General features: G+C 57.1%; 10 non-coding genes and 9 pseudogenes across 10 annotated transcripts; all 19 read right to left on the bottom strand.

Moving 5' to 3' along the window:
- Positions 1-290: 290 nt before the first annotated feature.
- LOC147329179 (5S ribosomal RNA) lies at positions 291-409 on the bottom strand. The gene has a single exon (XR_015129668.1). It is a non-coding gene; the product is annotated as a 5S ribosomal RNA (ribosomal RNA).
- A 1,097-nt stretch (positions 410-1,506) lies between these two features.
- On the bottom strand, positions 1,507-1,625 carry LOC147329178 (5S ribosomal RNA). The gene has a single exon (XR_015129726.1). It is a non-coding gene; the product is annotated as a 5S ribosomal RNA (ribosomal RNA).
- A 1,376-nt stretch (positions 1,626-3,001) lies between these two features.
- LOC147329177 (5S ribosomal RNA) lies at positions 3,002-3,120 on the bottom strand (annotated as a pseudogene).
- Positions 3,121-4,773: 1,653 nt separating this feature from the next.
- LOC147329176 (5S ribosomal RNA) lies at positions 4,774-4,892 on the bottom strand. Its single transcript, XR_015129406.1, has one exon. It is a non-coding gene; the product is annotated as a 5S ribosomal RNA (ribosomal RNA).
- A 1,411-nt stretch (positions 4,893-6,303) lies between these two features.
- Positions 6,304-6,422, bottom strand: LOC147329175 (5S ribosomal RNA; annotated as a pseudogene).
- Positions 6,423-8,650: 2,228 nt separating this feature from the next.
- On the bottom strand, positions 8,651-8,769 carry LOC147329174 (5S ribosomal RNA; annotated as a pseudogene).
- A 659-nt stretch (positions 8,770-9,428) lies between these two features.
- LOC147329173 (5S ribosomal RNA) lies at positions 9,429-9,547 on the bottom strand (annotated as a pseudogene).
- An 898-nt stretch (positions 9,548-10,445) lies between these two features.
- On the bottom strand, positions 10,446-10,564 carry LOC147329172 (5S ribosomal RNA). The gene has a single exon (XR_015129757.1). It is a non-coding gene; the product is annotated as a 5S ribosomal RNA (ribosomal RNA).
- Positions 10,565-12,099: 1,535 nt separating this feature from the next.
- LOC147329171 (5S ribosomal RNA) lies at positions 12,100-12,218 on the bottom strand. Its single transcript, XR_015129405.1, has one exon. It is a non-coding gene; the product is annotated as a 5S ribosomal RNA (ribosomal RNA).
- A 1,653-nt stretch (positions 12,219-13,871) lies between these two features.
- LOC147329170 (5S ribosomal RNA) lies at positions 13,872-13,990 on the bottom strand. The gene has a single exon (XR_015129602.1). It is a non-coding gene; the product is annotated as a 5S ribosomal RNA (ribosomal RNA).
- Positions 13,991-15,401: 1,411 nt separating this feature from the next.
- Positions 15,402-15,520, bottom strand: LOC147329169 (5S ribosomal RNA; annotated as a pseudogene).
- A 2,228-nt stretch (positions 15,521-17,748) lies between these two features.
- On the bottom strand, positions 17,749-17,867 carry LOC147329168 (5S ribosomal RNA; annotated as a pseudogene).
- Positions 17,868-18,526: 659 nt separating this feature from the next.
- Positions 18,527-18,645, bottom strand: LOC147329167 (5S ribosomal RNA; annotated as a pseudogene).
- Positions 18,646-19,543: 898 nt separating this feature from the next.
- LOC147329166 (5S ribosomal RNA) lies at positions 19,544-19,662 on the bottom strand. The gene has a single exon (XR_015129404.1). It is a non-coding gene; the product is annotated as a 5S ribosomal RNA (ribosomal RNA).
- Positions 19,663-21,197: 1,535 nt separating this feature from the next.
- On the bottom strand, positions 21,198-21,316 carry LOC147329165 (5S ribosomal RNA). The gene has a single exon (XR_015129403.1). It is a non-coding gene; the product is annotated as a 5S ribosomal RNA (ribosomal RNA).
- A 1,256-nt stretch (positions 21,317-22,572) lies between these two features.
- On the bottom strand, positions 22,573-22,691 carry LOC147329164 (5S ribosomal RNA). Its single transcript, XR_015129402.1, has one exon. It is a non-coding gene; the product is annotated as a 5S ribosomal RNA (ribosomal RNA).
- Positions 22,692-24,460: 1,769 nt separating this feature from the next.
- On the bottom strand, positions 24,461-24,579 carry LOC147329163 (5S ribosomal RNA; annotated as a pseudogene).
- A 699-nt stretch (positions 24,580-25,278) lies between these two features.
- Positions 25,279-25,397, bottom strand: LOC147329162 (5S ribosomal RNA; annotated as a pseudogene).
- Positions 25,398-26,297: 900 nt separating this feature from the next.
- On the bottom strand, positions 26,298-26,416 carry LOC147329161 (5S ribosomal RNA). Its single transcript, XR_015129401.1, has one exon. It is a non-coding gene; the product is annotated as a 5S ribosomal RNA (ribosomal RNA).
- Between the last annotated feature and the right edge of the window lie 876 nt (positions 26,417-27,292).

The following is a 27,292-nucleotide window of genomic DNA, read 5'->3' as shown; positions in this document are numbered from 1 at the left end:
TAGCAACTAAGGCCCTGGTGTGGTGTAAGTGGCCTCAGCCAGCAGCCACAGGCTCTGGTGTGGTGTAACTGGCCTCAGCCAGCAGCCACAGGCCCTGATGTGGTGTAAGTGGCCCCAGCCGGTCACTCAGGCCCTGGTGTGGTGTAGGTGGCATCAGCTAGCAGCACAAGACATTGGAAAAGAGCCAAAAGCAATGTCGTTAATGTGCCCTCATTAATGGGCAGCTGCTTTTGGTCTTTTAATACACCCCTTTTCTGGATCAAAAGCGGTTCAATGACATGAAAATGAAAGGCTTACAGCACCAAGTATTCCCAGGCAGTCTCCCATCCAAGTACTAACCAAGCCCAGCCCTGCTTAGCTTCCGAGATCAGACGAGGTCGGGCGTGCTCAGGGTGGTATGGCCGTAAGCTGCTGGCCCCAGCACAATGTCTCAATTTATGGATTCAAGTGATTAGGTGGCAAGTACCTGAAGTTACGAAGACAATCCTATAACCATACCTGCATGTTTGCATAATACCCTAACCCAAAGGCTCAGTTTAGCATTTATCCAACAGCACAGGCCCTGGATTGTTGAAGATGGCCTCAGGAACCAGCACAGGGCCTGGTGTGTTGTACATGGCCACAGCTAGCAGCACAGGGCCTGGTTTGGTGAAGATGGCCTCGGCCAGAAGAGCAGGGCCTGGTGTGATATGAGTGGCCTGAGCAAGAGCCACAGGCCCTGGTGTGGTATAAGTGGCCTGAGCAAGAGCCACAGGCCCTGGTGTGGTGTAAGTGGCCTCAGCCAGCAGCCACAGGCCCTGGTGTGGTGTAAGTCACCTCAGCCAGAAGCCACAGGCCCTGGTGTGGTGTAAGTGGCCTCAGCCAGCAGCAACAGGCCCTGGTGTGGTGTAAGTCGCCTCAGCCAGCAGCCACAGGCCCTGGTGTGGTGTAGGTGGCCTCAGCCTGCAGCCACAGGCCCTGGTGTGGTCTAAGTGGCCTCAGCCAGTGCCACAGGCCCTGGTGTGGTGTAAGTGGCCTGAGCAAGAGCCACAGACCCTGGTGTGGTGTAAATGGCCTCAATAGCAACTAAGGCCCTGGTGTGGTGTATGTGGCCTCAGCCAGCAGCCACAGGCCCTGGTGTGGTGTAACTGGCCTCAGCCAGCAGCCACAGGCCCTGGTGTGGTGTAAGTGGCCTCAATAGCAACTAAGGCCCTGGTGTGGTGTAAGTGGCCTCAGCCAGCAGCCACAGGCTCTGGTGTGGTGTAACTGGCCTCAGCCAGCAGCCACAGGCCCTGGTGTGGTGTAAGTGGCCTCAGCCAGAGCCACAGGCCCTGATGTGGTGTAAGTGGCCCCAGCCGGTCACTTAGGTCCTGGTGTGGTGTAGGTGGCATCAGCTAGCAGCACAAGACATTGGAAAAGAGCCAAAAGGAGTGTCGTTAATGTGCCCTCATTAATGGGCAGCTGCTTTTGGTCTTTTAATACACCCCTTCTCTGGATCAAAAGCGGTTCAATGACATGAAAATGAAAGACTGACAGCACCAGGTATTCCCAGGCAGTCTCCCATCCAAGTACTAACCAAGCCCAGCCCTGCTTAGCTTCCGAGATCAGACGAGGTCGGGTGTGCTCAGGGTGGTATGGCCGTAAGCTGCTGGGCCCAGCACAATGTCTCAATTTATGGATTCAAGTGATTAGGTGGCAAGTACCTGAAGTTACGAAGATAATCCTATAACCATACCTGCATGTTTGCATAATACCCTAACCCAAAGGCTCAGTTTGGCATTTATCCAACAGCACAGGCCCTGGATTGTTGAAGATGGCCTCAGGAACCAGCACAGGGCCTGGTGTGTTGTACATGGCTACAGCAAGCAGCACAGGGCCTGGTTTGGTGAAGATGGCCTCGGCCAGAAGCGCAGGGCCTGGTGTGATGTGAGTGGCCTGAGCAAGAGCCACAGGCCTTGGTGTGGTGTAAGTGGCCTCAGCCAGCAGCCACAGGCCCTGGTGTGGTGTAGGTGGCCTCAGCCAGCAGCCACAGGCCCTGGTGTGGTGTAAGTGGCCTCAGCCAGCAGCCACAGGCCCTGGTGTGGTGTAAGTGGCCTCAGCCAGCAGCCACAGGCCCTGGTGTGGTGTAAGTGGCCTCAGCCAGTGCCACAGGCCCTGGTGTAGTGTAAGTAGCCTGAGCAAGAGCCACAGACCCTGGTGTGGTGTAATTGGCCTCAGCCAGCAGCCACAGGCCCTGGTGTGGTGTAAGTGGCCTCAGCCAGTGCCACAGGCCCTGGTGTAGTGTAAGTGGCCTGAGCAAGAGCCACAGACCCTGGTGTGGTGTAATTGGCCTCAGCCAGAAGCCACAGGCCCTGGTGTGGTGTAAGTCGCCTCAGCCAGAAGCCACAGGTACTGGTGTGGTGTAAGTGGCCTCAGCCAGCTGCAAAAGGGCCCTGGTGTGGTGTAAGTCGCCTCAGCCAGCAGCCACCGGCCCTGGTGTGGTGTAGGTGGCCTCAGCCAGCAGCCACAGGCCCTGGTGTGGTATAAGTGGCCTCAGCCAGCAGCCACAGGCCCTGGTGTGGTGTAAGTGGCCTCAGCCAGCAGCCACAGGCCCTGGTGTGGTGTAAGTGGCCTCAGCCAGTGCCACAGGCCCTGGTGTGGTGTAAGTGGCCTGAGCAAGAGCCACAGGCCCTGGTGTGGTGTAAGTGGCCTGAGCAAGAGCCACAGACCCTGGTGTGGTGTAATTGGCCTCAATAGCAACTAATGCCCTGGTGTGGTGTAGGTGGCCTCAGCCAGCAGCCACAGGCCCTGGTGTGGTGTAAGTGGCCTCAGCCAGAGCCACAGGCCCTGATGTGGTGTAAGTGGCCCCAGCCGGTCACTCAGGCCCTTGTGTGGTGTAGGTTGCATCAGCTAGCAGCACAAGACATTGGAAAAGAGCCAAAAGCAATGTCGTTAATGTGCCCTCATTAATGGGCAGATGCTTTTGGTCTTTTAATACACCCCTTCTCTGGATCAAAAGCGGTTCAATGACATGAAAATGAAAGGCTTACAGCACCAGGTATTCCCAGGAAGTCTCCCATCCAAGTACTAACCAAGCCCAGCCCTGGTCAGCTTCCGAGATCAGACGAGGTTGGGCGTGCTCAGGGTGGTATGGCCGTAAGCTGCTGGGCCCAGCACAATGTCTCAATTTATGGATTCAAGTGATTAGGTGGCAAGTACCTGAAGTTACGAAGACAATCCTATAACCATACCTGCATGTTTGCATAATACCCTAACCCAAAGGCTCACTTTGGCATTTATCCAACAGCACAGGCCCTGGATTGTTGAAGATGGCCTCAGGAACCAGCACAGGGCCTGGTGTGTTGTACATGGCCACAGCAAGCAGCACAGGGCCTGGTTTGGTGAAGATGGCCTCGGCCAGAAGCGCAGGGCCTGGTGTGATGTGAGTGGCCTGCGCAAGAGCCACAGGCCCTGGTGTGGTGTAAGTGGAATCAGCCAGCAGCCACAGGCCCTGGTGTGGTGTAAGTGGCCTCAGCCAGAGCCACAGGCCCTGGTGTGGTGTAACTGGCCTCAATAGCAAATAAGGCCCTGGTGGGGTGTAAGTGGCCTCAGCCAGAGCCACAGGCCCTGGTGTGGTGTAAGTGGCCTCAATAGCAACTAAGGCCCTGGTGTGGTGTAAGTGGCCTCAGCCAGCAGTCACAGGCCCTGGTGTGGTGTAGGTGGCCTCAGCCAGCAGCCACAGGCTCTGGTGTGGTGTAAGTCGCCTCAGCCAGCAGCCACAGGCCCTGGTGTGGTGTAGGTGGCCTCAGCCAGCAGCCACAGGCCCTGGTGTGGTGTAATTGGCCTCAGCCAGCAGCCACAAGCCCTGGTGTGGTGTAAGTGGCCTCAGCCAGCAGCCACAGGCCCTGGTGTGGTGTAAGTGGCCTCAGCCAGTGCCACAGGCCCTGGTGTGGTGTAAGTGGCCTGAGCAAGAGCCACAGAGCCTGGTGTGGTGTAATTGGCCTCAGCCAGCAGCCACAGGCCCTGGTGTGGTGTAAGTCGCCTCAGCCAGAAGCCACAGGCACTGGTGTGGTGTAAGTGGCCTCAGCCAGCAGCAAGAGGGCCCTGGTGTGGTGTAAGTGGCCTCAGCCAGCAGCCACAGGCCCTGGTGTGGTGTAAGTGGCCTCAGCCAGAGCCACAGGCCCTGGTGTGGTGTAACTGGCCTCAATAGCAAATAAGGCCCTGGTGTGGTGTAAGTGGCCTCAGCCAGAGCCACAGGCCCTGGTGTGGTGTAAGTGGCCTCAATAGCAACTAAGGCCCTGGTGTGGTGTAGGTGGCCTCAGCCAGCAGCCACAGGCTCTGGTGTGGTGTAAGTCGCCTCAGCCAGTGCCACAGGCCCTGGTGTGGTGTAAGTGGCCTCAGCCAGCAGCAAAAGGGCCCTGGTGTGGTGTAAGTCGCCTCAGCCAGCAGCCACAGGCCCTGGTGTGGTGTAGGTGGCCTCAGCCAGCAGCCACAGGCACTGGTGTGGTGTAAGTGGCCTCAGCCAGCAGCAAAAGGGCCCTGGTGTGGTGTAAGTGGCCTCAGCCAGCAGCCACAGGCCCTGGTGTGGTGTAGGTGGCCTCAGCCAGCAGCCACAGGCCCTGGTGTGGTGTAAGTGGCCCCAGCCGGTCACTTAGGCCCTGGTGTGGTGTAAGTGGCATCAGCTAGCAGCACAAGACATTGGAAAAGAGCCAAAAGCAGTGTCGTTAATGTGCCCTCATTAATGGGCAGCTGCTTTTGGTCTTTTAATACACCCCTTCTCTGGATCAAAAGCGGTTCAATGACATGAAAATGAAAGGCTTACAGCACCAGGTATTCCCAGGCAGTCTCCCATCCAAGTACTAACCAAGCCCAGCCCTGCTTAGCTTCCGAGATCAGACGAGGTCGGGCGTGCTCAGGGTGGTATGGCCGTAAGCTGCTGGCCCCAGCACAATGTCTCAATTTATGAATTCAAGTGATTAGGTGGCAAGTACCTGAAGTTACGAAGACAATCCTATAACCATACCTGCATGTTTGCATAATACCCTAACCCAAAGGCTCAGTTTGGCATTTATCCCACAGCACAGGCCCTGGATTGTTGAAGATGGCCTCAAGAACCAGCACAGGACCTGGTGTGTTTTACATGGCCACAGCAAGCAGCACGGGGCCTGGTTTGGTGAAGATGGCCTCAGCAAGCAGCCACAGGCCCTGGTTTGGTGTAAGTGGCCTCAGCCAGCAGCCACAGGCCCTGGTGTGGTTTAAGTGGCCTCAGCCAGCAGCCACAGGCCCTGGTGTGGTGTAAGTGGCCTCAGCCAGCAGCCACAGGCCCTGGTGTGGTGTAAGTGGCCTCAGCCAGCAGCCACAGGCCCTGGTGTGGTGTAAGTGGCCTGAGCAAGTGCCACAGGCCCTGGTGTGGTGTAAGTGGCCAAAGCCAGAGCCACAGGCCCTGGTGTGGTGTAAGTGGCCTCAATAGCAAATAAGGCCCTGGTGTGGTGTAAGTGGCCTGAGCAAGAGCCACAGGCCCTGGTTTGGTGAAGATGGCCTCAGGAACCAGCACAGGGCCTGGTGTGTTGTACATGGCCACAGCAAGCAGCACAGGGCCTGGTTTGGTGAAGATGGCCTCGGCCAGAAGCACAGGGCCTGGTGTGATATGAGTGGCCTGAGCAAGAGCCACAGGCCCTGGTGTGTTGTAAGTGGCCTCAGCCAGCAGCCACAGGCCCTGGTGTGGTGTAGGTGGCCTCAGCCAGCAGCCACAGGCCCTTGTGTGGTGTAAGTGGCCTCAGCCAGCAGCCACAGGCTCTGGTGTGGTGTAAGTGGCCTCAGCCAGCAGCCACAGGCCCTGGTGTGGTGTAAGTGGCCTCAGCCAGCAGCCACAGGCCCTGGTGTGGTGTAGGTGGCCTCAGCCAGCAGCCACAGGCCCTGGTGTGGTGTAAGTGGCCTCAATAGCAACTAAGGCCCTGGTGTGGTCTAAGCGGCCTGAGCCAGTGCCACAGGCCCTGGTGTGGTGTAAGTGGCCTGAGCAAGAGCCACAGACCCTGGTGTGGTGTAAATGGCCTCAATAGCAACTAAGGCCCTGGTGTGGTGTATGTGGCCTCAGCCAGCAGCCACAGGCCCTGTTGTGGTGTAACTGGCCTCAGCCAGTGCAACAGGCCCTGATGTGGTGTAAGTGGCCCCAGCCGGTCACTCAGGCCCTGGTGTGGTGTAGGTGGCATCAGCTAGCAGCACAAGACATTGGAAAAGAGCCAAAAGCAATGTCGTTAATGTGCCCTCATTAATGGGGAGCTGCTTTTGGTCTTTTAATACACCCCTTCTCTGGATCAAAAGCGGTTCAATGACATGAAAATGAAAGCCTTACAGCACCAGGTATTCCCAGGCAGTCTCCCATCCAAGTACTAACCAAGCCCAGCCCTGCTTAGCTTCCGAGATCAGACGAGGTTGGGCGTGCTTAGGGTGGTATGGCCGTAAGCTGCTGGCCCCAGCACAATGTCTCAATTTATGGATTCAAGTGATTAGGTGGCAAGTACCTGAAGTTACGAAGACAATCCTATAACCATACCTGCATGTTTGCATAATACCCTAACCCAAAGGCTCAGTTTGGCATTTATCCAACAGCACAGGCCCTGGATTGTTGAAGATGGCCACAGCAAGCAGCACAGGGCCTGGTTTGGTGAAGATGGCCTCAGCCAGAAGCACAGGGCCTGGTGTGATATGAGTGGCCTGAGCAAGAGCCACAGGCCCTGGTGTGGTGTAAGTGGAATCAGCCAGCAGCCACAGGCCCTGGTGTGGTGTAAGTGGCCTGAGCCAGAGCCACAGGCCCTGGTGTGGTGTAACTGGCCTGAATAGCAAATAAGGCCCTGGTGTGGTGTAAGTGGCCTCAGCCAGAGCCACAGGCCCTGGTGTGGTGTAAGTGGCCTCAATAGCAACTAAGGCCCTGGTGTGGTGTAAGTGGCCTCAGCCAACAGCCACAGGCCCTGGTATGGTGTAAGTGGCCTCAGCCAGCAGCCACAGGCCCTGGTGTGGTGTAAGTGGCCAGAAGCGCAGGGCCTGGTGTGATGTGAGTGGCCTGAGCAAGAGCCACAGACCCTGGTGTGGTGTAATAGGCCTCAATAGCAACTAAGGCCCTGGTGTGGTGTATGTGGCCTCAGCCAGCAGCCACAGGCCCTGGTGTGGTGTAAGTGGCCTCAGCCAGCAGCCACAGGCCCTGGTGTGGTGTAAGTGGCCTCAGCCAGAGCCACAGGCCCTGATGTGGTGTAAGTCGCCTCAGCTAGCAGCACAGGGCCTGGTTTGGTGAAGATGGCCTCGGCCAGAAGCACAGGACCTGGTTTGATATGAGTGGCCTGAGCCAGCAGCCACAGGCCCTGGTGTGGTGTAAGTGGCCTCAGCCAGCAGCAACAGGCCCTGGTGTGGTGTAAGTCGCCTCAGCCAGAAGCCACAGGCACTGGTGTGGTGTAAGTGGCCTCAGCCAGCAGCAACAGGCCGTGGTGTGGTGTAAGTCGCCTCAGCAAGCAGCCACAGGCCCTGGTGTGGTGTAGGTGGTCTCAGCCAGCAGCCACAGTTCCTGGTGTGGTGTAAGTGGCCTCAGCCAGCAGCCACAGGCCCTGGTGTGGTGTAAGTGGCCTCAGCAAGAGCCACAGACCCTGGTGTGGTGTAATTGGCCTAAGCCAGAGCCACAGGCCCTGGTGTGGTGTAAGTGGCCTGAGCAAGAACCACAGGGCCTGGTTTGGTGAAGATGGCCTCGGCCAGAAGCGCAGGGCCTGGTGTGATGTGAGTGGCCTGAGCAAGAGCCACAGGCCCTGGTGTGGTGTAAGTGGCCTCAGCCAGCAGCCACAGGCCCTGGTGTGGTGTAAGTCGCCTCAGCCAGAAGCCACAGGCACTGGTGTGGTGTAAGTGGCCTCAGCCAGCAGCAAAAGGGCCCTGGTGTGGTGTAAGTCGCCTCAGCCAGCAGCCACAGGCCCTGGTGTGGTGTAGGTGGCCTCAGCCAGCAGCCACAGGCCCTGGTGTGGTGTAAGTGGCCTCAGCCAGTGCCACAGGCCCTGGTGTGGTGTAAGTGGCCTGAGCAAGAGCCACAGACCATGGTGTGGTGTAATTGGCCTCAATAGCAACTAAGGCCCTGGTGTGGTGTAAGTGGCCTCAGCCAGCAGCCACAGGCCCTGGTGTGGTGTAGGTGGCCTCAGCCAGCAGCCACAGGCCCTGGTGTGGTGTAGGTGGCCTCAGCCAGCAGCCACAAGCCCTTGTGTGGTGTAAGTGGCCTCAGCCAGCAGCCACAGGCCCTGGTGTGGTGTAAGTGGCCTCAGCCAGTGCCACAGGCCCTGGTGTGGTGTAAGTGGCCTGAGCAAGAGCCACAGACCATGGTGTGGTGTAATTGGCCTCAATAGCAACTAAGGCCCTGGTGTGGTGTAAGTGGCCTCAGCCAGCAGCCACAGGCCCTGGTGTGGTGTAAGTGGCCTCAGCCAGCAGCCACAGGCCCTGGTGTGGTGTAAGTGGCCTCAGCCAGAGCCACAGGCCCTGATGTGGTGTAAGTGGCCCCAGCCGGTCACTCAGGCCCTGGTGTGGTGTAGGTGGCATCAGCTAGCAGCACAAGACATTGGAAAACAGCCAAAAGCAATGTCGTTAATGTGCCCTCATTAATGGGCAGCTGCTTTTGGTCTTTTAATACACCCCTTCTCTGGATCAAAAGTGGTTCAATGACATGAAAGGCTTACAGCACCAGGTATTCCCAGGCAGTCTCCCATCCAAGTACTAACCAAGCCCAGCCCTGGTCAGCTTCCGAGATCAGACGAGGTCGGGCGTGCTCAGGGTGGTATGGCCGTAAGCTGCTGGCCCCAGCACAATGTCTCAATTTATGGATTCAGGTGATTAGGTGGCAAGTACCTGAAGTTACGAAGACAATCCTATAACCCTACCTTCATGTTTGCATAATACCCTAACCCAAAGGCTCAGTTTAGCATTTATCCAACAGCACAGGCCCTGGATTGTTGAAGATGGCCTCAGGAACCAGCACAGGGCCTGGTGTGTTGTACATGGCCACAGCTAGCAGCACAGGGCCTGGTTTGGTGAAGATGGCCTCGGCCAGAAGCGCAGGGCCTGGTGTGATGTGAGTGGCCTGAGCAAGAGCCACAGGCCCTGGTGTGGTGTAAGTGGCCTGAGCAAGAGCCACAGGCCCTGGTGTGGTGTAAGTGGCCTCAATAGCAAATAAGGCCCTGGTGTGGTGTAAGTGGCCTCAGCCAGTGCCACAGGCCCTGGTGTGGTGTAAGTGGCCTGAGCAAGAGCCAAAGACCCTGGTGTGGTGTAATTGGCCTCAATAGCAACTAAGGCCCTGGTGTGGTGTAGGTGGCATCAGCTAGCAGCACAAGACATTGGAAAACAGCCAAAAGCAATGTCGTTAATGTACCCTCATTAATGGGCAGCTGCTTTTGGTCTTTTAATACACCCCTTCTCTGGATCAAAAGCGGTTCAATGACATGAAAATGAAAGGCTTACAGCACCAGGTATTCCCAGGCAGTCTCCCATCCAAGGACTAACCAAGCCCAGCCCTGCTTAGCTTCCGAGATCAGACGAGGTCGGGCGTGCTCAGGGTGGTATGGCCGTAAGCTGCTGGCTCCAGCACAATGTCTCAATTTATGGATTCAAGTGATTAGGTGGCAAGTACCTGAAGTTACGAAGATAATCCTATAACCATACCTGCATGTTTGCATAATACCCTAACCCAAAGGCTCAGTTTGGCATTTACCCAACAGCACAGGCCCTGGATTGTTGAAGATGGCCTCAGGAACCAGCACAGGGCCTGGTGTGTTGTACATGGCCACAGCAAGCAGCACAGGGCCTGGTTTGGTGAAGATGGCCTCGGCCAGAAGCACAGGGCCTGGTGTGATATGAGTGGCCTGAGCAAGAGCCACAGGCCCTGGTGTGTTGTAAGTGGCCTCAGCCAGCAGCCACAGGCCCTGGTGTGGTGTAGGTGGCCTCAGCCAGCAGCCACAGGCCCTTGTGTGGTGTAAGTGGCCTCTACCAGCAGCCACAGGCCCTGGTGTGGTGTAAGTGGCCTCAGCCAGTGCCACAGGCCCTGGTGTGGTGTAATTGGCCTCAATAGCAACTAAGGCCCTGGTGTGGTGTAAGTGGCCTGAGCAAGAGCCACATACCCTGGTGTGGTGTAATTGGCCTCAATAGCAACTAAGGCCCTGGTGTGGTGTAGGTGGCCTCAGCCAGCAGCCACAGGCCCTGGTGTGGTGTAAGTGGCCTCAGCCAGCAGCCACAGGCCCTGGTGTGGTGTAAGTGGCCTCAGCCAGAGCAACAGGCCCTGATGTGGTGTAAGTGGCCCCAGCCGGTCACTCAGGCCCTGGTGTGGTGTAGGTGGCATCAGCTAGCAGCACAAGACATTGGAAAACAGCCAAAAGCAATGTCGTTAATGTGCCCTCATTAATGGGGAGCTGCTTCTGGTCTTTTAATACACCCCTTCTCTGGATCAAAAGCGGTTCAATGACATGAAAATGAAAGGCTTACAGCACCAGGTATTCCCAGGCAGTCTCCCATCCAAGTACTAACCAAGCCCAGCCCTGCTTAGCTTCCGAGATCAGACGAGGTCGGGCGTGCTCAGGGTGGTACGGCCGTAAGCTGCTGTCCCCAGCACAATGTCTCAATTTATGGATTCAAGTGATTAGGTGGCAAGTACCTGAAGTTACGAAGACAATCCTATAACCATACCTGCATGTTTGCATAATACCCTAACCAAAAGGCTCAGTTTGGCATTTATCCAACAGCACAGGCCCTGGATTGTTGAAGATGGCCTCAAGAACCAGCACAGGACCTGGTGTGTTTTACATGGCCACAGCAAGCAGCACAGGGCCTGGTTTGGTGAAGATGGCCTCAGCAAGCAGCCACAGGCCCTGGTTTGGTGTAAGTGGCCTCAGCTAGCAGCACAGGCCCTGGTGTGATGTGAGTGGCCTGAGCAAGAGCCACAGGCCTTGGTGTGGTGTAAGTGGCCTCAGCCAGCAGCCACAGGCCCTGGTGTGGTGTAAGTCGCCTCAGCCAGAAGCCACAGGCCCTGGTGTGGTGTAGGTGGCCTCAGCCAGCAGCAAAAGGGCCCTGGTGTGGTGTAAGTCGCCTCAGCCAGCAGCCACAGGCCCTGGTGTGGTGTAGGTGGCCTCAGCCAGCAGCCACAGGCCCTGGTGTGGTGTAAGTGGCCTCAGCCAGCAGCCACAGGCCCTGGTGTGGTGTAAGTGGCCTCAGCCAGTGCCACAGGCCCTGGTGTGGTGTAAGTGGTCTGAGCAAGAGCCACAGACCCTGGTGTGGTGTAATTGGCCTCAGCCAGCAGCCACAGGCCCTGGTGTGGTGTAAGTCGCCTCAGACAGAAGCCACAGGCACTGGTGTGGTGTAAGTGGCCTCAGCCAGCAGCAAAAGGGCCCTGGTGTGGTGTAAGTGGCCTCAGCCAGCAGCCACAGGCCCTGGTGTGGTGTAGGTGGCCTCAGCCACCAGCCACAGGCCCTGGTGTGGTGTAAGTGGCCTCAGCCAGCAGCCACAGGCCCTGGTGTGGTGTAAGTGGCCTCAGCCAGCAGCCACAGGCCCTGGTGTGGTGTAAGTGGCCTCAGCCAGTGCCACAGGCCCTGGTGTGGTGTAAGTGGCCTGAGCAAGAGCCACAGGCCCTGGTGTGGTGTAAGTGGCCTGAGCAAGAGCCACAGACCCTGGTGTGGTGTAATTGGCCTCAATAGCAACTAATGCCCTGGTGTGGTGTAGGTGGCCTAAGCCAGCAGCCACAGGCCCTGGTGTGGTGTAAGTGGCCTGAGCAAGAGCCACAGGCCCTGGTGTGGTGTAAGTGGCCTGAGCAAGAGCCACAGACCCTGGTGTGGTGTAATTGGCCTCAATAGCAACTAATGCCCTGGTGTGGTGTAGGTGGCCTCAGCCAGCAGCCACAGGCCCTGGTGTGGTGAAAGTGGCCTCAGCCAGAGCCACAGGCCCTGATGTGGTGTAAGTGGCCCCAGCCGGTCACTCAGGCCCTTGTGTGGTGTAGGTTGCATCAGCTAGCAGCACAAGACATTGGAAAAGAGCCAAAAGCAGTGTCGTTAATGTGCCCTCATTAATGGGCAGCTGCTTTTGGTCTTTTAATACACCCCTTCTCTGGATCAAAAGCGGTTCAATGACATGAAAATCAAAGGCTTACAGCACCAGGTATTCCCAGGCAGTCTCCCATCCAAGTACTAACCAAGCCCAGCCCTGCTTAGCTTCCGAGATCAGACGAGGTCGGGCGTGCTCAGGGTGGTATGGCCGTAAGCTGTTGGCCCCAGCACAATGTCTCAATTTATGGATTCAAGTGATTAGGTGGCAAGTACCTGAAGTTACGAAGACAATCCTATAACCATACCTGCATGTTTGCATAATACCCTAACCCAAAGGCTCACTTTGGCATTTATCCAACAGCACAGGCCCTGGATTGTTGAAGATGGCCTCAGGAACCAGCACAGGGCCTGGTGTGTTGTACATGGCCACAGCAAGCAGCACAGGGCCTGGTTTGGTGAAGATGGCCTCGGCCAGAAGCGCAGGGCCTGGTGTGATGTGAGTGGCCTGCGCAAGAGCCACAGGCCCTGGTGTGGTGTAAGTGGAATCAGCCAGCAGCCACAGGCCCTGGTGTGGTGTAAGTGGCCTCAGCCAGAGCCACAGGCCCTGGTGTGGTGTAACTGGCCTCAATAGCAAATAAGGCCCTGGTGGGGTGTAAGTGGCCTCAGCCAGAGCCACAGGCCCTGGTGTGGTGTAAGTGGCCTCAATAGCAACTAAGGCCCTGGTGTGGTGTAAGTGGCCTCAGCCACCAGTCACAGGCCCTGGTGTGGTGTAGGTGGCCTCAGCCAGCAGCCACAGGCTCTGGTGTGGTGTAAGTCGCCTCAGCCAGCAGCCACAGGCCCTGGTGTGGTGTAGGTGGCCTCAGCCAGCAGCCACAGGCCCTGGTGTGGTGTAATTGGCCTCAGCCAGCAGCCACAAGCCCTGGTGTGGTGTAAGTGGCCTCAGCCAGCAGCCACAGGCCCTGGTGTGGTGTAAGTGGCCTCAGCCAGTGCCACAGGCCCTGGTGTGGTGTAAGTGGCCTGAGCAAGAGCCACAGAGCCTGGTGTGGTGTAATTGGCCTCAGCCAGCAGCCACAGGCCCTGGTGTGGTGTAAGTCGCCTCAGCCAGAAGCCACAGGCACTGGTGTGGTGTAAGTGGCCTCAGCCAGCAGCAAGAGGGCCCTGGTGTGGTGTAAGTGGCCTCAGCCAGCAGCCACAGGCCCTGGTGTGGTGTAAGTGGCCTCAGCCAGAGCCACAGGCCCTGGTGTGGTGTAACTGGCCTCAATAGCAAATAAGGCCCTGGTGTGGTGTAAGTGGCCTCAGCCAGAGCCACAGGCCCTGGTGTGGTGTAAGTGGCCTCAATAGCAACTAAGGCCCTGGTGTGGTGTAGGTGGCCTCAGCCAGCAGCCACAGGCTCTGGTGTGGTGTAAGTCGCCTCAGCCAGTGCCACAGGCCCTGGTGTGGTGTAAGTGGCCTCAGCCAGCAGCAAAAGGGCCCTGGTGTGGTGTAAGTCGCCTCAGCCAGCAGCCACAGGCCCTGGTGTGGTGTAGGTGGCCTCAGCCAGCAGCCACAGGCACTGGTGTGGTGTAAGTGGCCTCAGCCAGCAGCAAAAGGGCCCTGGTGTGGTGTAAGTGGCCTCAGCCAGCAGCCACAGGCCCTGGTGTGGTGTAGGTGGCCTCAGCCAGCAGCCACAGGCCCTGGTGTGGTGTAAGTGGCCCCAGCCGGTCACTTAGGCCCTGGTGTGGTGTAAGTGGCATCAGCTAGCAGCACAAGACATTGGAAAAGAGCCAAAAGCAGTGTCGTTAATGTGCCCTCATTAATGGGCAGCTGCTTTTGGTCTTTTAATACACCCCTTCTCTGGATCAAAAGCGGTTCAATGACATGAAAATGAAAGGCTTACAGCACCAGGTATTCCCAGGCAGTCTCCCATCCAAGTACTAACCAAGCCCAGCCCTGCTTAGCTTCCGAGATCAGACGAGGTCGGGCGTGCTCAAGGTGGTATGGCCGTAAGCTGCTGGCCCCAGCACAATGTCTCAATTTATGAATTCAAGTGATTAGGTGGCAAGTACCTGAAGTTACGAAGACAATCCTATAACCATACCTGCATGTTTGCATAATACCCTAACCCAAAGGCTCAGTTTGGCATTTATCCCACAGCACAGGCCCTGGATTGTTGAAGATGGCCTCAAGAACCAGCACAGGACCTGGTGTGTTTTACATGGCCACAGCAAGCAGCACGGGGCCTGGTTTGGTGAAGATGGCCTCAGCAAGCAGCCACAGGCCCTGGTTTGGTGTAAGTGGCCTCAGCCAGCAGCCACAGGCCCTGGTGTGGTTTAAGTGGCCTCAGCCAGCAGCCACAGGCCCTGGTGTGGTGTAAGTGGCCTCAGCCAGCAGCCACAGGCCCTGGTGTGGTGTAAGTGGCCTCAGCCAGCAGCCACAGGCCCTGGTGTGGTGTAAGTGGCCTGAGCAAGTGCCACAGGCCCTGGTGTGGTGTAAGTGGCCAAAGCCAGAGCCACAGGCCCTGGTGTGGTGTAAGTGGCCTCAATAGCAAATAAGGCCCTGGTGTGGTGTAAGTGGCCTGAGCAAGAGCCACAGGCCCTGGTTTGGTGAAGATGGCCTCAGGAACCAGCACAGGGCCTGGTGTGTTGTACATGGCCACAGCAAGCAGCACAGGGCCTGGTTTGGTGAAGATGGCCTCGGCCAGAAGCACAGGGCCTGGTGTGATATGAGTGGCCTGAGCAAGAGCCACAGGCCCTGGTGTGTTGTAAGTGGCCTCAGCCAGCAGCCACAGGCCCTGGTGTGGTGTAGGTGGCCTCAGCCAGCAGCCACAGGCCCTTGTGTGGTGTAAGTGGCCTCAGCCAGCAGCCACAGGCTCTGGTGTGGTGTAAGTGGCCTCAGCCAGCAGCCACAGGCCCTGGTGTGGTGTAAGTGGCCTCAGCCAGCAGCCACAGGCCCTGGTGTGGTGTAGGTGGCCTCAGCCAGCAGCCACAGGCCCTGGTGTGGTGTAAGTGGCCTCAATAGCAACTAAGGCCCTGGTGTGGTCTAAGCGGCCTGAGCCAGTGCCACAGGCCCTGGTGTGGTGTAAGTGGCCTGAGCAAGAGCCACAGACCCTGGTGTGGTGTAAATGGCCTCAATAGCAACTAAGGCCCTGGTGTGGTGTATGTGGCCTCAGCCAGCAGCCACAGGCCCTGTTGTGGTGTAACTGGCCTCAGCCAGTGCAACAGGCCCTGATGTGGTGTAAGTGGCCCCAGCCGGTCACTCAGGCCCTGGTGTGGTGTAGGTGGCATCAGCTAGCAGCACAAGACATTGGAAAAGAGCCAAAAGCAATGTCGTTAATGTGCCCTCATTAATGGGGAGCTGCTTTTGGTCTTTTAATACACCCCTTCTCTGGATCAAAAGCGGTTCAATGACATGAAAATGAAAGCCTTACAGCACCAGGTATTCCCAGGCAGTCTCCCATCCAAGTACTAACCAAGCCCAGCCCTGCTTAGCTTCCGAGATCAGACGAGGTTGGGCGTGCTTAGGGTGGTATGGCCGTAAGCTGCTGGCCCCAGCACAATGTCTCAATTTATGGATTCAAGTGATTAGGTGGCAAGTACCTGAAGTTACGAAGACAATCCTATAACCATACCTGCATGTTTGCATAATACCCTAACCCAAAGGCTCAGTTTGGCATTTATCCAACAGCACAGGCCCTGGATTGTTGAAGATGGCCACAGCAAGCAGCACAGGGCCTGGTTTGGTGAAGATGGCCTCAGCCAGAAGCACAGGGCCTGGTGTGATATGAGTGGCCTGAGCAAGAGCCACAGGCCCTGGTGTGGTGTAAGTGGAATCAGCCAGCAGCCACAGGCCCTGGTGTGGTGTAAGTGGCCTGAGCCAGAGCCACAGGCCCTGGTGTGGTGTAACTGGCCTGAATAGCAAATAAGGCCCTGGTGTGGTGTAAGTGGCCTCAGCCAGAGCCACAGGCCCTGGTGTGGTGTAAGTGGCCTCAATAGCAACTAAGGCCCTGGTGTGGTGTAAGTGGCCTCAGCCAACAGCCACAGGCCCTGGTATGGTGTAAGTGGCCTCAGCCAGCAGCCACAGGCCCTGGTGTGGTGTAAGTGGCCAGAAGCGCAGGGCCTGGTGTGATGTGAGTGGCCTGAGCAAGAGCCACAGACCCTGGTGTGGTGTAATAGGCCTCAATAGCAACTAAGGCCCTGGTGTGGTGTATGTGGCCTCAGCCAGCAGCCACAGGCCCTGGTGTGGTGTAAGTGGCCTCAGCCAGCAGCCACAGGCCCTGGTGTGGTGTAAGTGGCCTCAGCCAGAGCCACAGGCCCTGATGTGGTGTAAGTCGCCTCAGCTAGCAGCACAGGGCCTGGTTTGGTGAAGATGGCCTCGGCCAGAAGCACAGGACCTGGTTTGATATGAGTGGCCTGAGCCAGCAGCCACAGGCCCTGGTGTGGTGTAAGTGGCCTCAGCCAGCAGCAACAGGCCCTGGTGTGGTGTAAGTCGCCTCAGCCAGAAGCCACAGGCACTGGTGTGGTGTAAGTGGCCTCAGCCAGCAGCAACAGGCCGTGGTGTGGTGTAAGTCGCCTCAGCAAGCAGCCACAGGCCCTGGTGTGGTGTAGGTGGTCTCAGCCAGCAGCCACAGTTCCTGGTGTGGTGTAAGTGGCCTCAGCCAGCAGCCACAGGCCCTGGTGTGGTGTAAGTGGCCTCAGCAAGAGCCACAGACCCTGGTGTGGTGTAATTGGCCTAAGCCAGAGCCACAGGCCCTGGTGTGGTGTAAGTGGCCTGAGCAAGAACCACAGGGCCTGGTTTGGTGAAGATGGCCTCGGCCAGAAGCGCAGGGCCTGGTGTGATGTGAGTGGCCTGAGCAAGAGCCACAGGCCCTGGTGTGGTGTAAGTGGCCTCAGCCAGCAGCCACAGGCCCTGGTGTGGTGTAAGTCGCCTCAGCCAGAAGCCACAGGCACTGGTGTGGTGTAAGTGGCCTCAGCCAGCAGCAAAAGGGCCCTGGTGTGGTGTAAGTCGCCTCAGCCAGCAGCCACAGGCCCTGGTGTGGTGTAGGTGGCCTCAGCCAGCAGCCACAGGCCCTGGTGTGGTGTAAGTGGCCTCAGCCAGTGCCACAGGCCCTGGTGTGGTGTAAGTGGCCTGAGCAAGAGCCACAGACCATGGTGTGGTGTAATTGGCCTCAATAGCAACTAAGGCCCTGGTGTGGTGTAAGTGGCCTCAGCCAGCAGCCACAGGCCCTGGTGTGGTGTAGGTGGCCTCAGCCAGCAGCCACAGGCCCTGGTGTGGTGTAGGTGGCCTCAGCCAGCAGCCACAAGCCCTTGTGTGGTGTAAGTGGCCTCAGCCAGCAGCCACAGGCCCTGGTGTGGTGTAAGTGGCCTCAGCCAGTGCCACAGGCCCTGGTGTGGTGTAAGTGGCCTGAGCAAGAGCCACAGACCATGGTGTGGTGTAATTGGCCTCAATAGCAACTAAGGCCCTGGTGTGGTGTAAGTGGCCTCAGCCAGCAGCCACAGGCCCTGGTGTGGTGTAAGTGGCCTCAGCCAGCAGCCACAGGCCCTGGTGTGGTGTAAGTGGCCTCAGCCAGAGCCACAGGCCCTGATGTGGTGTAAGTGGCCCCAGCCGGTCACTCAGGCCCTGGTGTGGTGTAGGTGGCATCAGCTAGCAGCACAAGACATTGGAAAACAGCCAAAAGCAATGTCGTTAATGTGCCCTCATTAATGGGCAGCTGCTTTTGGTCTTTTAATACACCCCTTCTCTGGATCAAAAGTGGTTCAATGACATGAAAGGCTTACAGCACCAGGTATTCCCAGGCAGTCTCCCATCCAAGTACTAACCAAGCCCAGCCCTGGTCAGCTTCCGAGATCAGACGAGGTCGGGCGTGCTCAGGGTGGTATGGCCGTAAGCTGCTGGCCCCAGCACAATGTCTCAATTTATGGATTCAGGTGATTAGGTGGCAAGTACCTGAAGTTACGAAGACAATCCTATAACCCTACCTTCATGTTTGCATAATACCCTAACCCAAAGGCTCAGTTTAGCATTTATCCAACAGCACAGGCCCTGGATTGTTGAAGATGGCCTCAGGAACCAGCACAGGGCCTGGTGTGTTGTACATGGCCACAGCTAGCAGCACAGGGCCTGGTTTGGTGAAGATGGCCTCGGCCAGAAGCGCAGGGCCTGGTGTGATGTGAGTGGCCTGAGCAAGAGCCACAGGCCCTGGTGTGGTGTAAGTGGCCTGAGCAAGAGCCACAGGCCCTGGTGTGGTGTAAGTGGCCTCAATAGCAAATAAGGCCCTGGTGTGGTGTAAGTGGCCTCAGCCAGTGCCACAGGCCCTGGTGTGGTGTAAGTGGCCTGAGCAAGAGCCAAAGACCCTGGTGTGGTGTAATTGGCCTCAATAGCAACTAAGGCCCTGGTGTGGTGTAGGTGGCATCAGCTAGCAGCACAAGACATTGGAAAACAGCCAAAAGCAATGTCGTTAATGTACCCTCATTAATGGGCAGCTGCTTTTGGTCTTTTAATACACCCCTTCTCTGGATCAAAAGCGGTTCAATGACATGAAAATGAAAGGCTTACAGCACCAGGTATTCCCAGGCAGTCTCCCATCCAAGGACTAACCAAGCCCAGCCCTGCTTAGCTTCCGAGATCAGACGAGGTCGGGCGTGCTCAGGGTGGTATGGCCGTAAGCTGCTGGCTCCAGCACAATGTCTCAATTTATGGATTCAAGTGATTAGGTGGCAAGTACCTGAAGTTACGAAGATAATCCTATAACCATACCTGCATGTTTGCATAATACCCTAACCCAAAGGCTCAGTTTGGCATTTACCCAACAGCACAGGCCCTGGATTGTTGAAGATGGCCTCAGGAACCAGCACAGGGCCTGGTGTGTTGTACATGGCCACAGCAAGCAGCACAGGGCCTGGTTTGGTGAAGATGGCCTCGGCCAGAAGCACAGGGCCTGGTGTGATATGAGTGGCCTGAGCAAGAGCCACAGGCCCTGGTGTGTTGTAAGTGGCCTCAGCCAGCAGCCACAGGCCCTGGTGTGGTGTAGGTGGCCTCAGCCAGCAGCCACAGGCCCTTGTGTGGTGTAAGTGGCCTCTACCAGCAGCCACAGGCCCTGGTGTGGTGTAAGTGGCCTCAGCCAGTGCCACAGGCCCTGGTGTGGTGTAATTGGCCTCAATAGCAACTAAGGCCCTGGTGTGGTGTAAGTGGCCTGAGCAAGAGCCACATACCCTGGTGTGGTGTAATTGGCCTCAATAGCAACTAAGGCCCTGGTGTGGTGTAGGTGGCCTCAGCCAGCAGCCACAGGCCCTGGTGTGGTGTAAGTGGCCTCAGCCAGCAGCCACAGGCCCTGGTGTGGTGTAAGTGGCCTCAGCCAGAGCAACAGGCCCTGATGTGGTGTAAGTGGCCCCAGCCGGTCACTCAGGCCCTGGTGTGGTGTAGGTGGCATCAGCTAGCAGCACAAGACATTGGAAAACAGCCAAAAGCAATGTCGTTAATGTGCCCTCATTAATGGGGAGCTGCTTCTGGTCTTTTAATACACCCCTTCTCTGGATCAAAAGCGGTTCAATGACATGAAAATGAAAGGCTTACAGCACCAGGTATTCCCAGGCAGTCTCCCATCCAAGTACTAACCAAGCCCAGCCCTGCTTAGCTTCCGAGATCAGACGAGGTCGGGCGTGCTCAGGGTGGTATGGCCGTAAGCTGCTGGCCCCAGCACAATGTCTCAATTTATGGATTCAAGTGATTAGGTGGCAAGTACCTGAAGTTACGAAGACAATCCTATAACCATACCTGCATGTTTGCATAATACCCTAACCAAAAGGCTCAGTTTGGCATTTATCCAACAGCACAGGCCCTGGATTGTTGAAGATGGCCTCAAGAACCAGCACAGGACCTGGTGTGTTTTACATGGCCACAGCAAGCAGCACAGGGCCTGGTTTGGTGAAGATGGCCTCAGCAAGCAGCCACAGGCCCTGGTTTGGTGTAAGTGGCCTCAGCTAGCAGCACAGGCCCTGGTGTGATGTGAGTGGCCTGAGCAAGAGCCACAGGCCTTGGTGTGGTGTAAGTGGCCTCAGCCAGCAGCCACAGGCCCTGGTGTGGTGTAAGTCGCCTCAGCCAGAAGCCACAGGCCCTGGTGTGGTGTAGGTGGCCTCAGCCAGCAGCAAAAGGGCCCTGGTGTGGTGTAAGTCGCCTCAGCCAGCAGCCACAGGCCCTGGTGTGGTGTAGGTGGCCTCAGCCAGCAGCCACAGGCCCTGGTGTGGTGTAAGTGGCCTCAGCCAGCAGCCACAGGCCCTGGTGTGGTGTAAGTGGCCTCAGCCAGTGCCACAGGCCCTGGTGTGGTGTAAGTGGTCTGAGCAAGAGCCACAGACCCTGGTGTGGTGTAATTGGCCTCAGCCAGCAGCCACAGGCCCTGGTGTGGTGTAAGTCGCCTCAGACAGAAGCCACAGGCACTGGTGTGGTGTAAGTGGCCTCAGCCAGCAGCAAAAGGGCCCTGGTGTGGTGTAAGTGGCCTCAGCCAGCAGCCACAGGCCCTGGTGTGGTGTAGGTGGCCTCAGCCACCAGCCACAGGCCCTGGTGTGGTGTAAGTGGCCTCAGCCAGCAGCCACAGGCCCTGGTGTGGTGTAAGTGGCCTCAGCCAGCAGCCACAGGCCCTGGTGTGGTGTAAGTGGCCTCAGCCAGTGCCACAGGCCCTGGTGTGGTGTAAGTGGCCTGAGCAAGAGCCACAGGCCCTGGTGTGGTGTAAGTGGCCTGAGCAAGAGCCACAGACCCTGGTGTGGTGTAATTGGCCTCAATAGCAACTAATGCCCTGGTGTGGTGTAGGTGGCCTAAGCCAGCAGCCACAGGCCCTGGTGTGGTGTAAGTGGCCTGAGCAAGAGCCACAGGCCCTGGTGTGGTGTAAGTGGCCTGAGCAAGAGCCACAGACCCTGGTGTGGTGTAATTGGCCTCAATAGCAACTAATGCCCTGGTGTGGTGTAGGTGGCCTCAGCCAGCAGCCACAGGCCCTGGTGTGGTGAAAGTGGCCTCAGCCAGAGCCACAGGCCCTGATGTGGTGTAAGTGGCCCCAGCCGGTCACTCAGGCCCTTGTGTGGTGTAGGTTGCATCAGCTAGCAGCACAAGACATTGGAAAAGAGCCAAAAGCAGTGTCGTTAATGTGCCCTCATTAATGGGCAGCTGCTTTTGGTCTTTTAATACACCCCTTCTCTGGATCAAAAGCGGTTCAATGACATGAAAATCAAAGGCTTACAGCACCAGGTATTCCCAGGCAGTCTCCCATCCAAGTACTAACCAAGCCCAGCCCTGCTTAGCTTCCGAGATCAGACGAGGTCGGGCGTGCTCAGGGTGGTATGGCCGTAAGCTGTTGGCCCCAGCACAATGTCTCAATTTATGGATTCAAGTGATTAGGTGGCAAGTACCTGAAGTTACGAAGACAATGCTATAACCATACCTGCATGTTTGCATAATACCCTAACCCAAAGGCTCAGTTTGGCATTTATCCAACAGCACAGGCCCTGGATTGTTGAAGATGGCCTCAGGAACCAGCACAGGGCCTGGTGTGTTGTACATGGCCACAGCAAGGAGCACAGGGCCTGGTTTGGTGAAGATGGCCTCGGCCAGAAGCGCAGGGCCTGGTGTGATGTGAGTGGCCTGAGCAAGAGCCACAGGCCTTGGTGTGGTGTAAGTGGCCTCAGCCAGCAGCCACAGGCCCTGGTGTGGTGTAGGTGGCCTCAGCCAGCAGCCACAGGCCCTGGTGTGGTGTAGGTGGCCTCAGCCAGCAGCCACAGGCCCTGGTGTGGTGTAAGTGGCCTCAGCCAGCAGCCACAGGCCCTGGTGTGGTGTAAGTGGCCTGAGCAAGAGCCACAGGCCCTGGTGTGGTGTAAGTGGCCTGAGCAAGAGCCACAGACCCTGGTGTGGTGTAATTGGCCTCAATAGCAACTAATGCCCTGGTGTGGTGTAGGTGGCCTCAGCCAGCAGCCACAGGCCCTGGTGTGGTGTAAGTGGCCTCGGCCAGCAGCCACAGGCCCTGGTGTGGTGTAAGTCGCCTCAGCCAGAAGCCACAGGCACTGGTGTGGTGTAAGTGGCCTCAGCCAGCAGCAAAAGGGCCCTGGTGTGGTGTAAGTGGCCTCAGCCAGCAGCCACAGGCCCTGGTGTGGTGTAGGTGGCCTCAGCCAGCAGCCACAGGCCCTTGTGTGGTGTAATTGGCCTCAATAGCAACTAAGGCCCTGGTGTGGTGTAAGTGGCCTCAGCCAGTGACACAGGCCCTGGTGTGGTGTAAGTGGCCTGAGCAAGAGCCACAGACCCTGGTGTGGTGTAATTGGCCTCAATAGCAACTAAGGCCCTGGTGTGGTGTAGGTGGCCTCAGCCAGCAGCCACAGGCCCTGGTGTGGTGTAAGTGGCCTCAGCCAGCAGCCACAGGCCCTGATGTGGTGTAAGTGGCCCCAGCCGGTCCCTCAGGCCCTTGTGTGGTGTAGGTTGCATCAGCTAGCAGCACAAGACATTGGAAAACAGCCAAAAGCAATGTCGTTAATGTGCCCTCATTAATGGGGAGCTGCTTCTGGTCTTTTAATACACCCCTTCTCTGGATCAAAAGCGGTTCAATGACATGAAAAAGAAAGGCTTACAGCACCAGGTATTCCCAGGCAGTCTCCCATCCAAGTACTAACCAAGCCCAGCCCTGCTTAGCTTCCGAGATCAGACGAGGTCGGGCGTGCTCAGGGTGGTATGGCCGTAAGCTGCTGGCCCCAGCACAATGTCTCAATTTATGGATTCAAGTGATTAGGTGGCAAGTACCTGAAGTTACGAAGACAATCCTATAACCATACCTGCATGTTTGCATAATACCCTAACCAAAAGGCTCAGTTTGGCATTTATCCAACAGCACAGGCCCTGGATTGTTGAAGATGGCCTCAAGAACCAGCACAGGACCTGGTGTGTTTTACATGGCCACAGCAAGCAGCACAGGGCCTGGTTTGGTGAAGATGGCCTCAGCAAGCAGCCACAGGCCCTGGTTTGGTGTAAGTGGCCTCAGCTAGCAGCCACAGGCCCTGGTGTGGTGTGAGTGGCCTCAGCAAGCAGCCACAGGCCCTGGTGTGGTCTAAGTGGCCTCAGCCAGTGCCACAGGCCCTGGTGTGGTGTAAGTGGCCTGAGCAAGAGCCACAGGCCCTGGTGTGGTGTAAGTGGCCTCAGCCAGCAGCCACAGGCCCTGGTGTGGTGTAAGTGGCCTGAGCAAGAGCCACAGGCCCTGGTGTGGTGTAATTGGCCTCAATAGCAACTAAGGCCCTGGTGTGGTGTAAGTGGCCTCAGCCAGCAGCCACAGGCCCTGGTGTGGTGTAAGTGGCCTCAGCCAGCAGCCACAGGCCCTGGTGTGGTGTAAGTGGCCTGAGCAAGAGCCACAGGCCCTGGTGTGGTGTAAGTGGCCTGAGCAAGAGCCACAGGCCCTGGTGTGGTGTAAGTGGCCTGAGCAAGAGCCACAGACCCTGGTGTGGTGTAATTGGCCTCAATAGCAACTAATGCCCTGGTGTGGTGTAGGTGGCCTCAGCCAGCAGCCACAGGCCCTGGTGTGGTATAAGTGGCCTAAGCCAGCAGCCACAGGCCCTGGTGTGGTGTAAGTGGCCTCAGCCAGCAGCCACAGGCCCTGGTGTGGTGTAAGTCGCCTCAGCCAGAAGCCACAGGCACTGGTGTGGTGTAAGTGGCCTCAGCCAGCAGCAAAAGGGCCCTGGTGTGGTGTAAGTCGCCTCAGCCAGCAGCCACAGGCCCTGGTGTGGTGTAGATGGCCTCAGCCAGCAGCCACAGGCCCTGGTGTGGTGTAAGTGGCCTCAGCCAGCAGCCACAGGCCCTGGTGTGGTCTAAGTGGCCTCAGTCAGAAGCACAGGCCCTGGTGTGATATGAGTGGCCTGAGCAAGAGCCACAGGCCCTGGTGTGGTGTAAGTGGCCTGAGCAAGAGCCACAGGCCCTGGCGTGGTGTAAGTGGCCTGAGCAAGAGCCACAGGCCCTGGTGTGGTGTAGGTGGCCTCAGCCAGCAGCCACAAGCCCTTGTGTGGTGTAAGTGGCCTCAGCCAGCAGCCACAGGCCCTGGTGTGGTGTAAGTGGCCTCAGCCAGTGCCACAGGCCCTGGTGTGGTGTAAGTGGCCTGAGCAAGAGCCACAGACCATGGTGTGGTGTAATTGGCCTCAATAGCAACTAAGGCCCTGGTGTGGTGTAAGTGGCCTCAGCCAGCAGCCACAGGCCCTGGTGTGGTGTAAGTGGCCTCAGCCAGCAGCCACAGGCCCTGGTGTGGTGTAAGTGGCCTCAGCCAGAGCCACAGGCCCTGATGTGGTGTAAGTGGCCCCAGCCGGTCACTCAGGCCCTGGTGTGGTGTAGGTGGCACCAGCTAGCATCACAAGACATTGGAAAACAGCCAAAAGCAATGTCGTTAATGTGCCCTCATTAATGGGCAGCTGCTTTTGGTCTTTTAATACACCCCTTCTCTGGATCAAAAGCGGTTCAATGACATGAAAATGAAAGGCTTACAGCACCAGGTATTCCCAGGCAGTCTCCCATCCAAGTACTAACCAAGCCCAGCCCTGCTCAGCTTCCGAGATCAGACGAGGTCGGGCGTGCTCAGGGTGGTATGGCCGTAAGGTGCTGGCCCCAGCACAATGTCTCAATTTATGGATTCAGGTGATTAGGTGGCAAGTACCTGAAGTTACGAAGACAATCCTATAACCCTACCTTCATGTTTGCATAATACCCTAACCCAAAGGCTCAGTTTAGCATTTATCCAACAGCACAGGCCCTGGATTGTTGAAGATGGCCTCAGGAACCAGCACAGGGCCTGGTGTGTTGTACATGGCCACAGCTAGCAGCACAGGGCCTGGTTTGGTGAAGATGGCCTCGGCCAGAAGCGCAGGTCCTGGTGTGATATGAGTGGCCTGAGCAAGAGCCACAGGCCCTGGTGTGGTGTAAGTGGCCTGAGCAAGAGCCACAGGCCCTGGTGTGGTGTAAGTGGCCTCAATAGCAAATAAGGCCCTGGTGTGGTGTAAGTGGCCTCAGCCAGGAGCCACAGGCCCTGGTGTGGTGTAAGTGGCCTCAGCCAGTGCCACAGGCCCTGGTGTGGTGTAAGTGGCCTGAGCAAGAGCCAAAGACCCTGGTGTGGTGTAATTGGCCTCAATAGCAACTAAGGCCCTGGTGTGGTGTAGGTGGCATCAGCTAGCAGCACAAGACATTGGAAAACAGCCAAAAGCAATGTCGTTAATGTGCCCTCATTAATGGGCAGCTGCTTTTGGTCTTTTAATACACCCCTTCTCTGGATCAAAAGCGGTTCAATGACATGAAAATGAAAGGCTTACAGCACCAGGTAGTCCCAGGCAGTCTCCCATCCAAGTACTAACCAAGCCCAGCCCTGCTTAGCTTCCGAGATCAGACGAGGTCGGGCGTGCTCAGGGTGGTATGGCCGTAAGCTGCTGACCCCAGCACAATGTCTCAATTTATGGATTCAAGTGATTAGGTGGCAAGTACCTGAAGTTACGAAGACAATCCTATAACCATAACTGCATGTTTGCATAATACCCTAACCCAAAGGCTCAGTTTGGCATTTATCCAACAGCACAGGCCCTGGATTGTTGAAGATGGCGTCAGGAACCAGCACAAGGCCTGGTGTGTTGTACATGGCCACAGCAAGCAGCACAGGGCCTGGTTTGGTGAAGATGGCCTCGGCCAGAAGCACAGGGCCTGGTGTGATATGAGTGGCCTGAGCAAGAGCCACAGACCCTGGTGTGTTGTAAGTGGCCTCAGCCAGCAGCCACAGGCCCTGGTGTGGTGTAGGTGGCCTCAGCCAGCAGCCACAGGCCCTGGTGTGTTGTAAGTGGCCTCAGCCAGCAGCCACAGGCCCTGGTGTGGTGTAGGTGGCCTCAGCCAGCAGCCACAGGCCCTTGTGTGGTGTAATTGGCCTCAATAGCAACTAAGGCCCTGGTGTGGTGTAGGTGGCCTCAGCCAGCAGCCACAGGCCCTGGTGTGGTGTAAGTGGCCTCAGCCAGTGCCACAGGCCCTGGTGTGGTGTAAGTGGCCTGAGCAAGAGCCACAGACCCTGGTGTGGTGTAATTGGCCTCAATAGCAACTAAGGCCCTGGTGTGGTGTAGGTGGCCTCAGCCAGCAGCCACAGGCCCTGGTGTGGTGTAAGTGGCATCAGCCAGCAGCCACAGGCCCTGGTGTGGTGTAAGTGGCATCAGCTAGCAGCACAAGACATTGGAAAACAGCCAAAAGCAATGTCGTTAATGTGCCCTCATTAATGGGCAGCTGCTTTTGGTCTTTTAATACACCCCTTCTCTGGATCAAAAGCGGTTCAATGACATGAAAATGAAAGGCTTACAGCACCAGGTATTCCCAGGCAGTCTCCCATCCAAGTACTAACCAAGCCCAGCCCTGCTTAGCTTCCGAGATCAGACGAGGTCGGGCGTGCTCAGGGTGGTATGGCCGTAAGCTGCTGGCTCCAGCACAATGTCTCAATTTATGGATTCAAGTGATTAGGTGGCAAGTACCTGAAGTTACGAAGACAATCCTATAACGATACCTGCATGTTTGCATAATACCCTAACCCAAAGGCTCAGTTTAGCATTTATCCAACAGCACAGGCCCTGGATTGTTGAAGATGGCCTCAGGAACCAGCACAGGGCCTGGTGTGTTGTACATGGCCACAGCTAGCAGCACAGGGCCTGGTTTGGTGAAGATGGCCTCGGCCAGAAGAGCAGGGCCTGGTGTGATGTGAGTGGCCTGAGCAAGAGCCACAGGCCCTGGTGTGGTGTAAGTGGCCTGAGCAAGAGCCACAGGCCCTGGTGTGGTGTAAGTGGCCTCAGCCAGCAGCCACAGGCCCTGGTGTGGTGTAAGTCACCTCAGCCAGAAGCCACAGTCCCTGGTGTGGTGTAAGTGGCCTCAGCCAGCAGCAACAGGCCCTGGTGTGGTGTAAGTCGCCTCAGCCAGCAGCCACAGGCCCTGGTGTGGTCTAAGCGGCCTGAGCCAGTGCCACAGGCCCTGGTGTGGTGTAAGTGGCCTGAGCAAGAGCCACAGACCCTGGTGTGGTGTAAATGGCCTCAATAGCAACTAAGGCCCTGGTGTGGTGTATGTGGCCTCAGCCAGCAGCCACAGGCCCTGTTGTGGTGTAACTGGCCTCAGCCAGAGCAACAGGCCCTGATGTGGTGTAAGTGGCCCCAGCCGGTCACTCAGGCCCTGGTGTGGTGTAGGTGGCATCAGCTAGCAGCACAAGACATTGGAAAAGAGCCAAAAGCAATGTCATTAATGTGCCCTCATTAATGGGGAGCTGCTTTTGGTCTTTTAATACACCCCTTCTCTGGATCAAAAGC

This window comes from Aulonocara sp. 'chitande type north' Nkhata Bay, linkage group LG5, assembly GCF_057382095.1.
Source record: "Aulonocara sp. 'chitande type north' Nkhata Bay isolate Kocher_YH1m ecotype deep benthic linkage group LG5, A_spYH_male_GT1.1, whole genome shotgun sequence".
In the NCBI taxonomy this organism is placed as follows: domain Eukaryota; kingdom Metazoa; phylum Chordata; class Actinopteri; order Cichliformes; family Cichlidae; genus Aulonocara; species Aulonocara sp. 'chitande type north' Nkhata Bay.
This window is presented reverse-complemented; position numbering and strand designations above follow the sequence as displayed.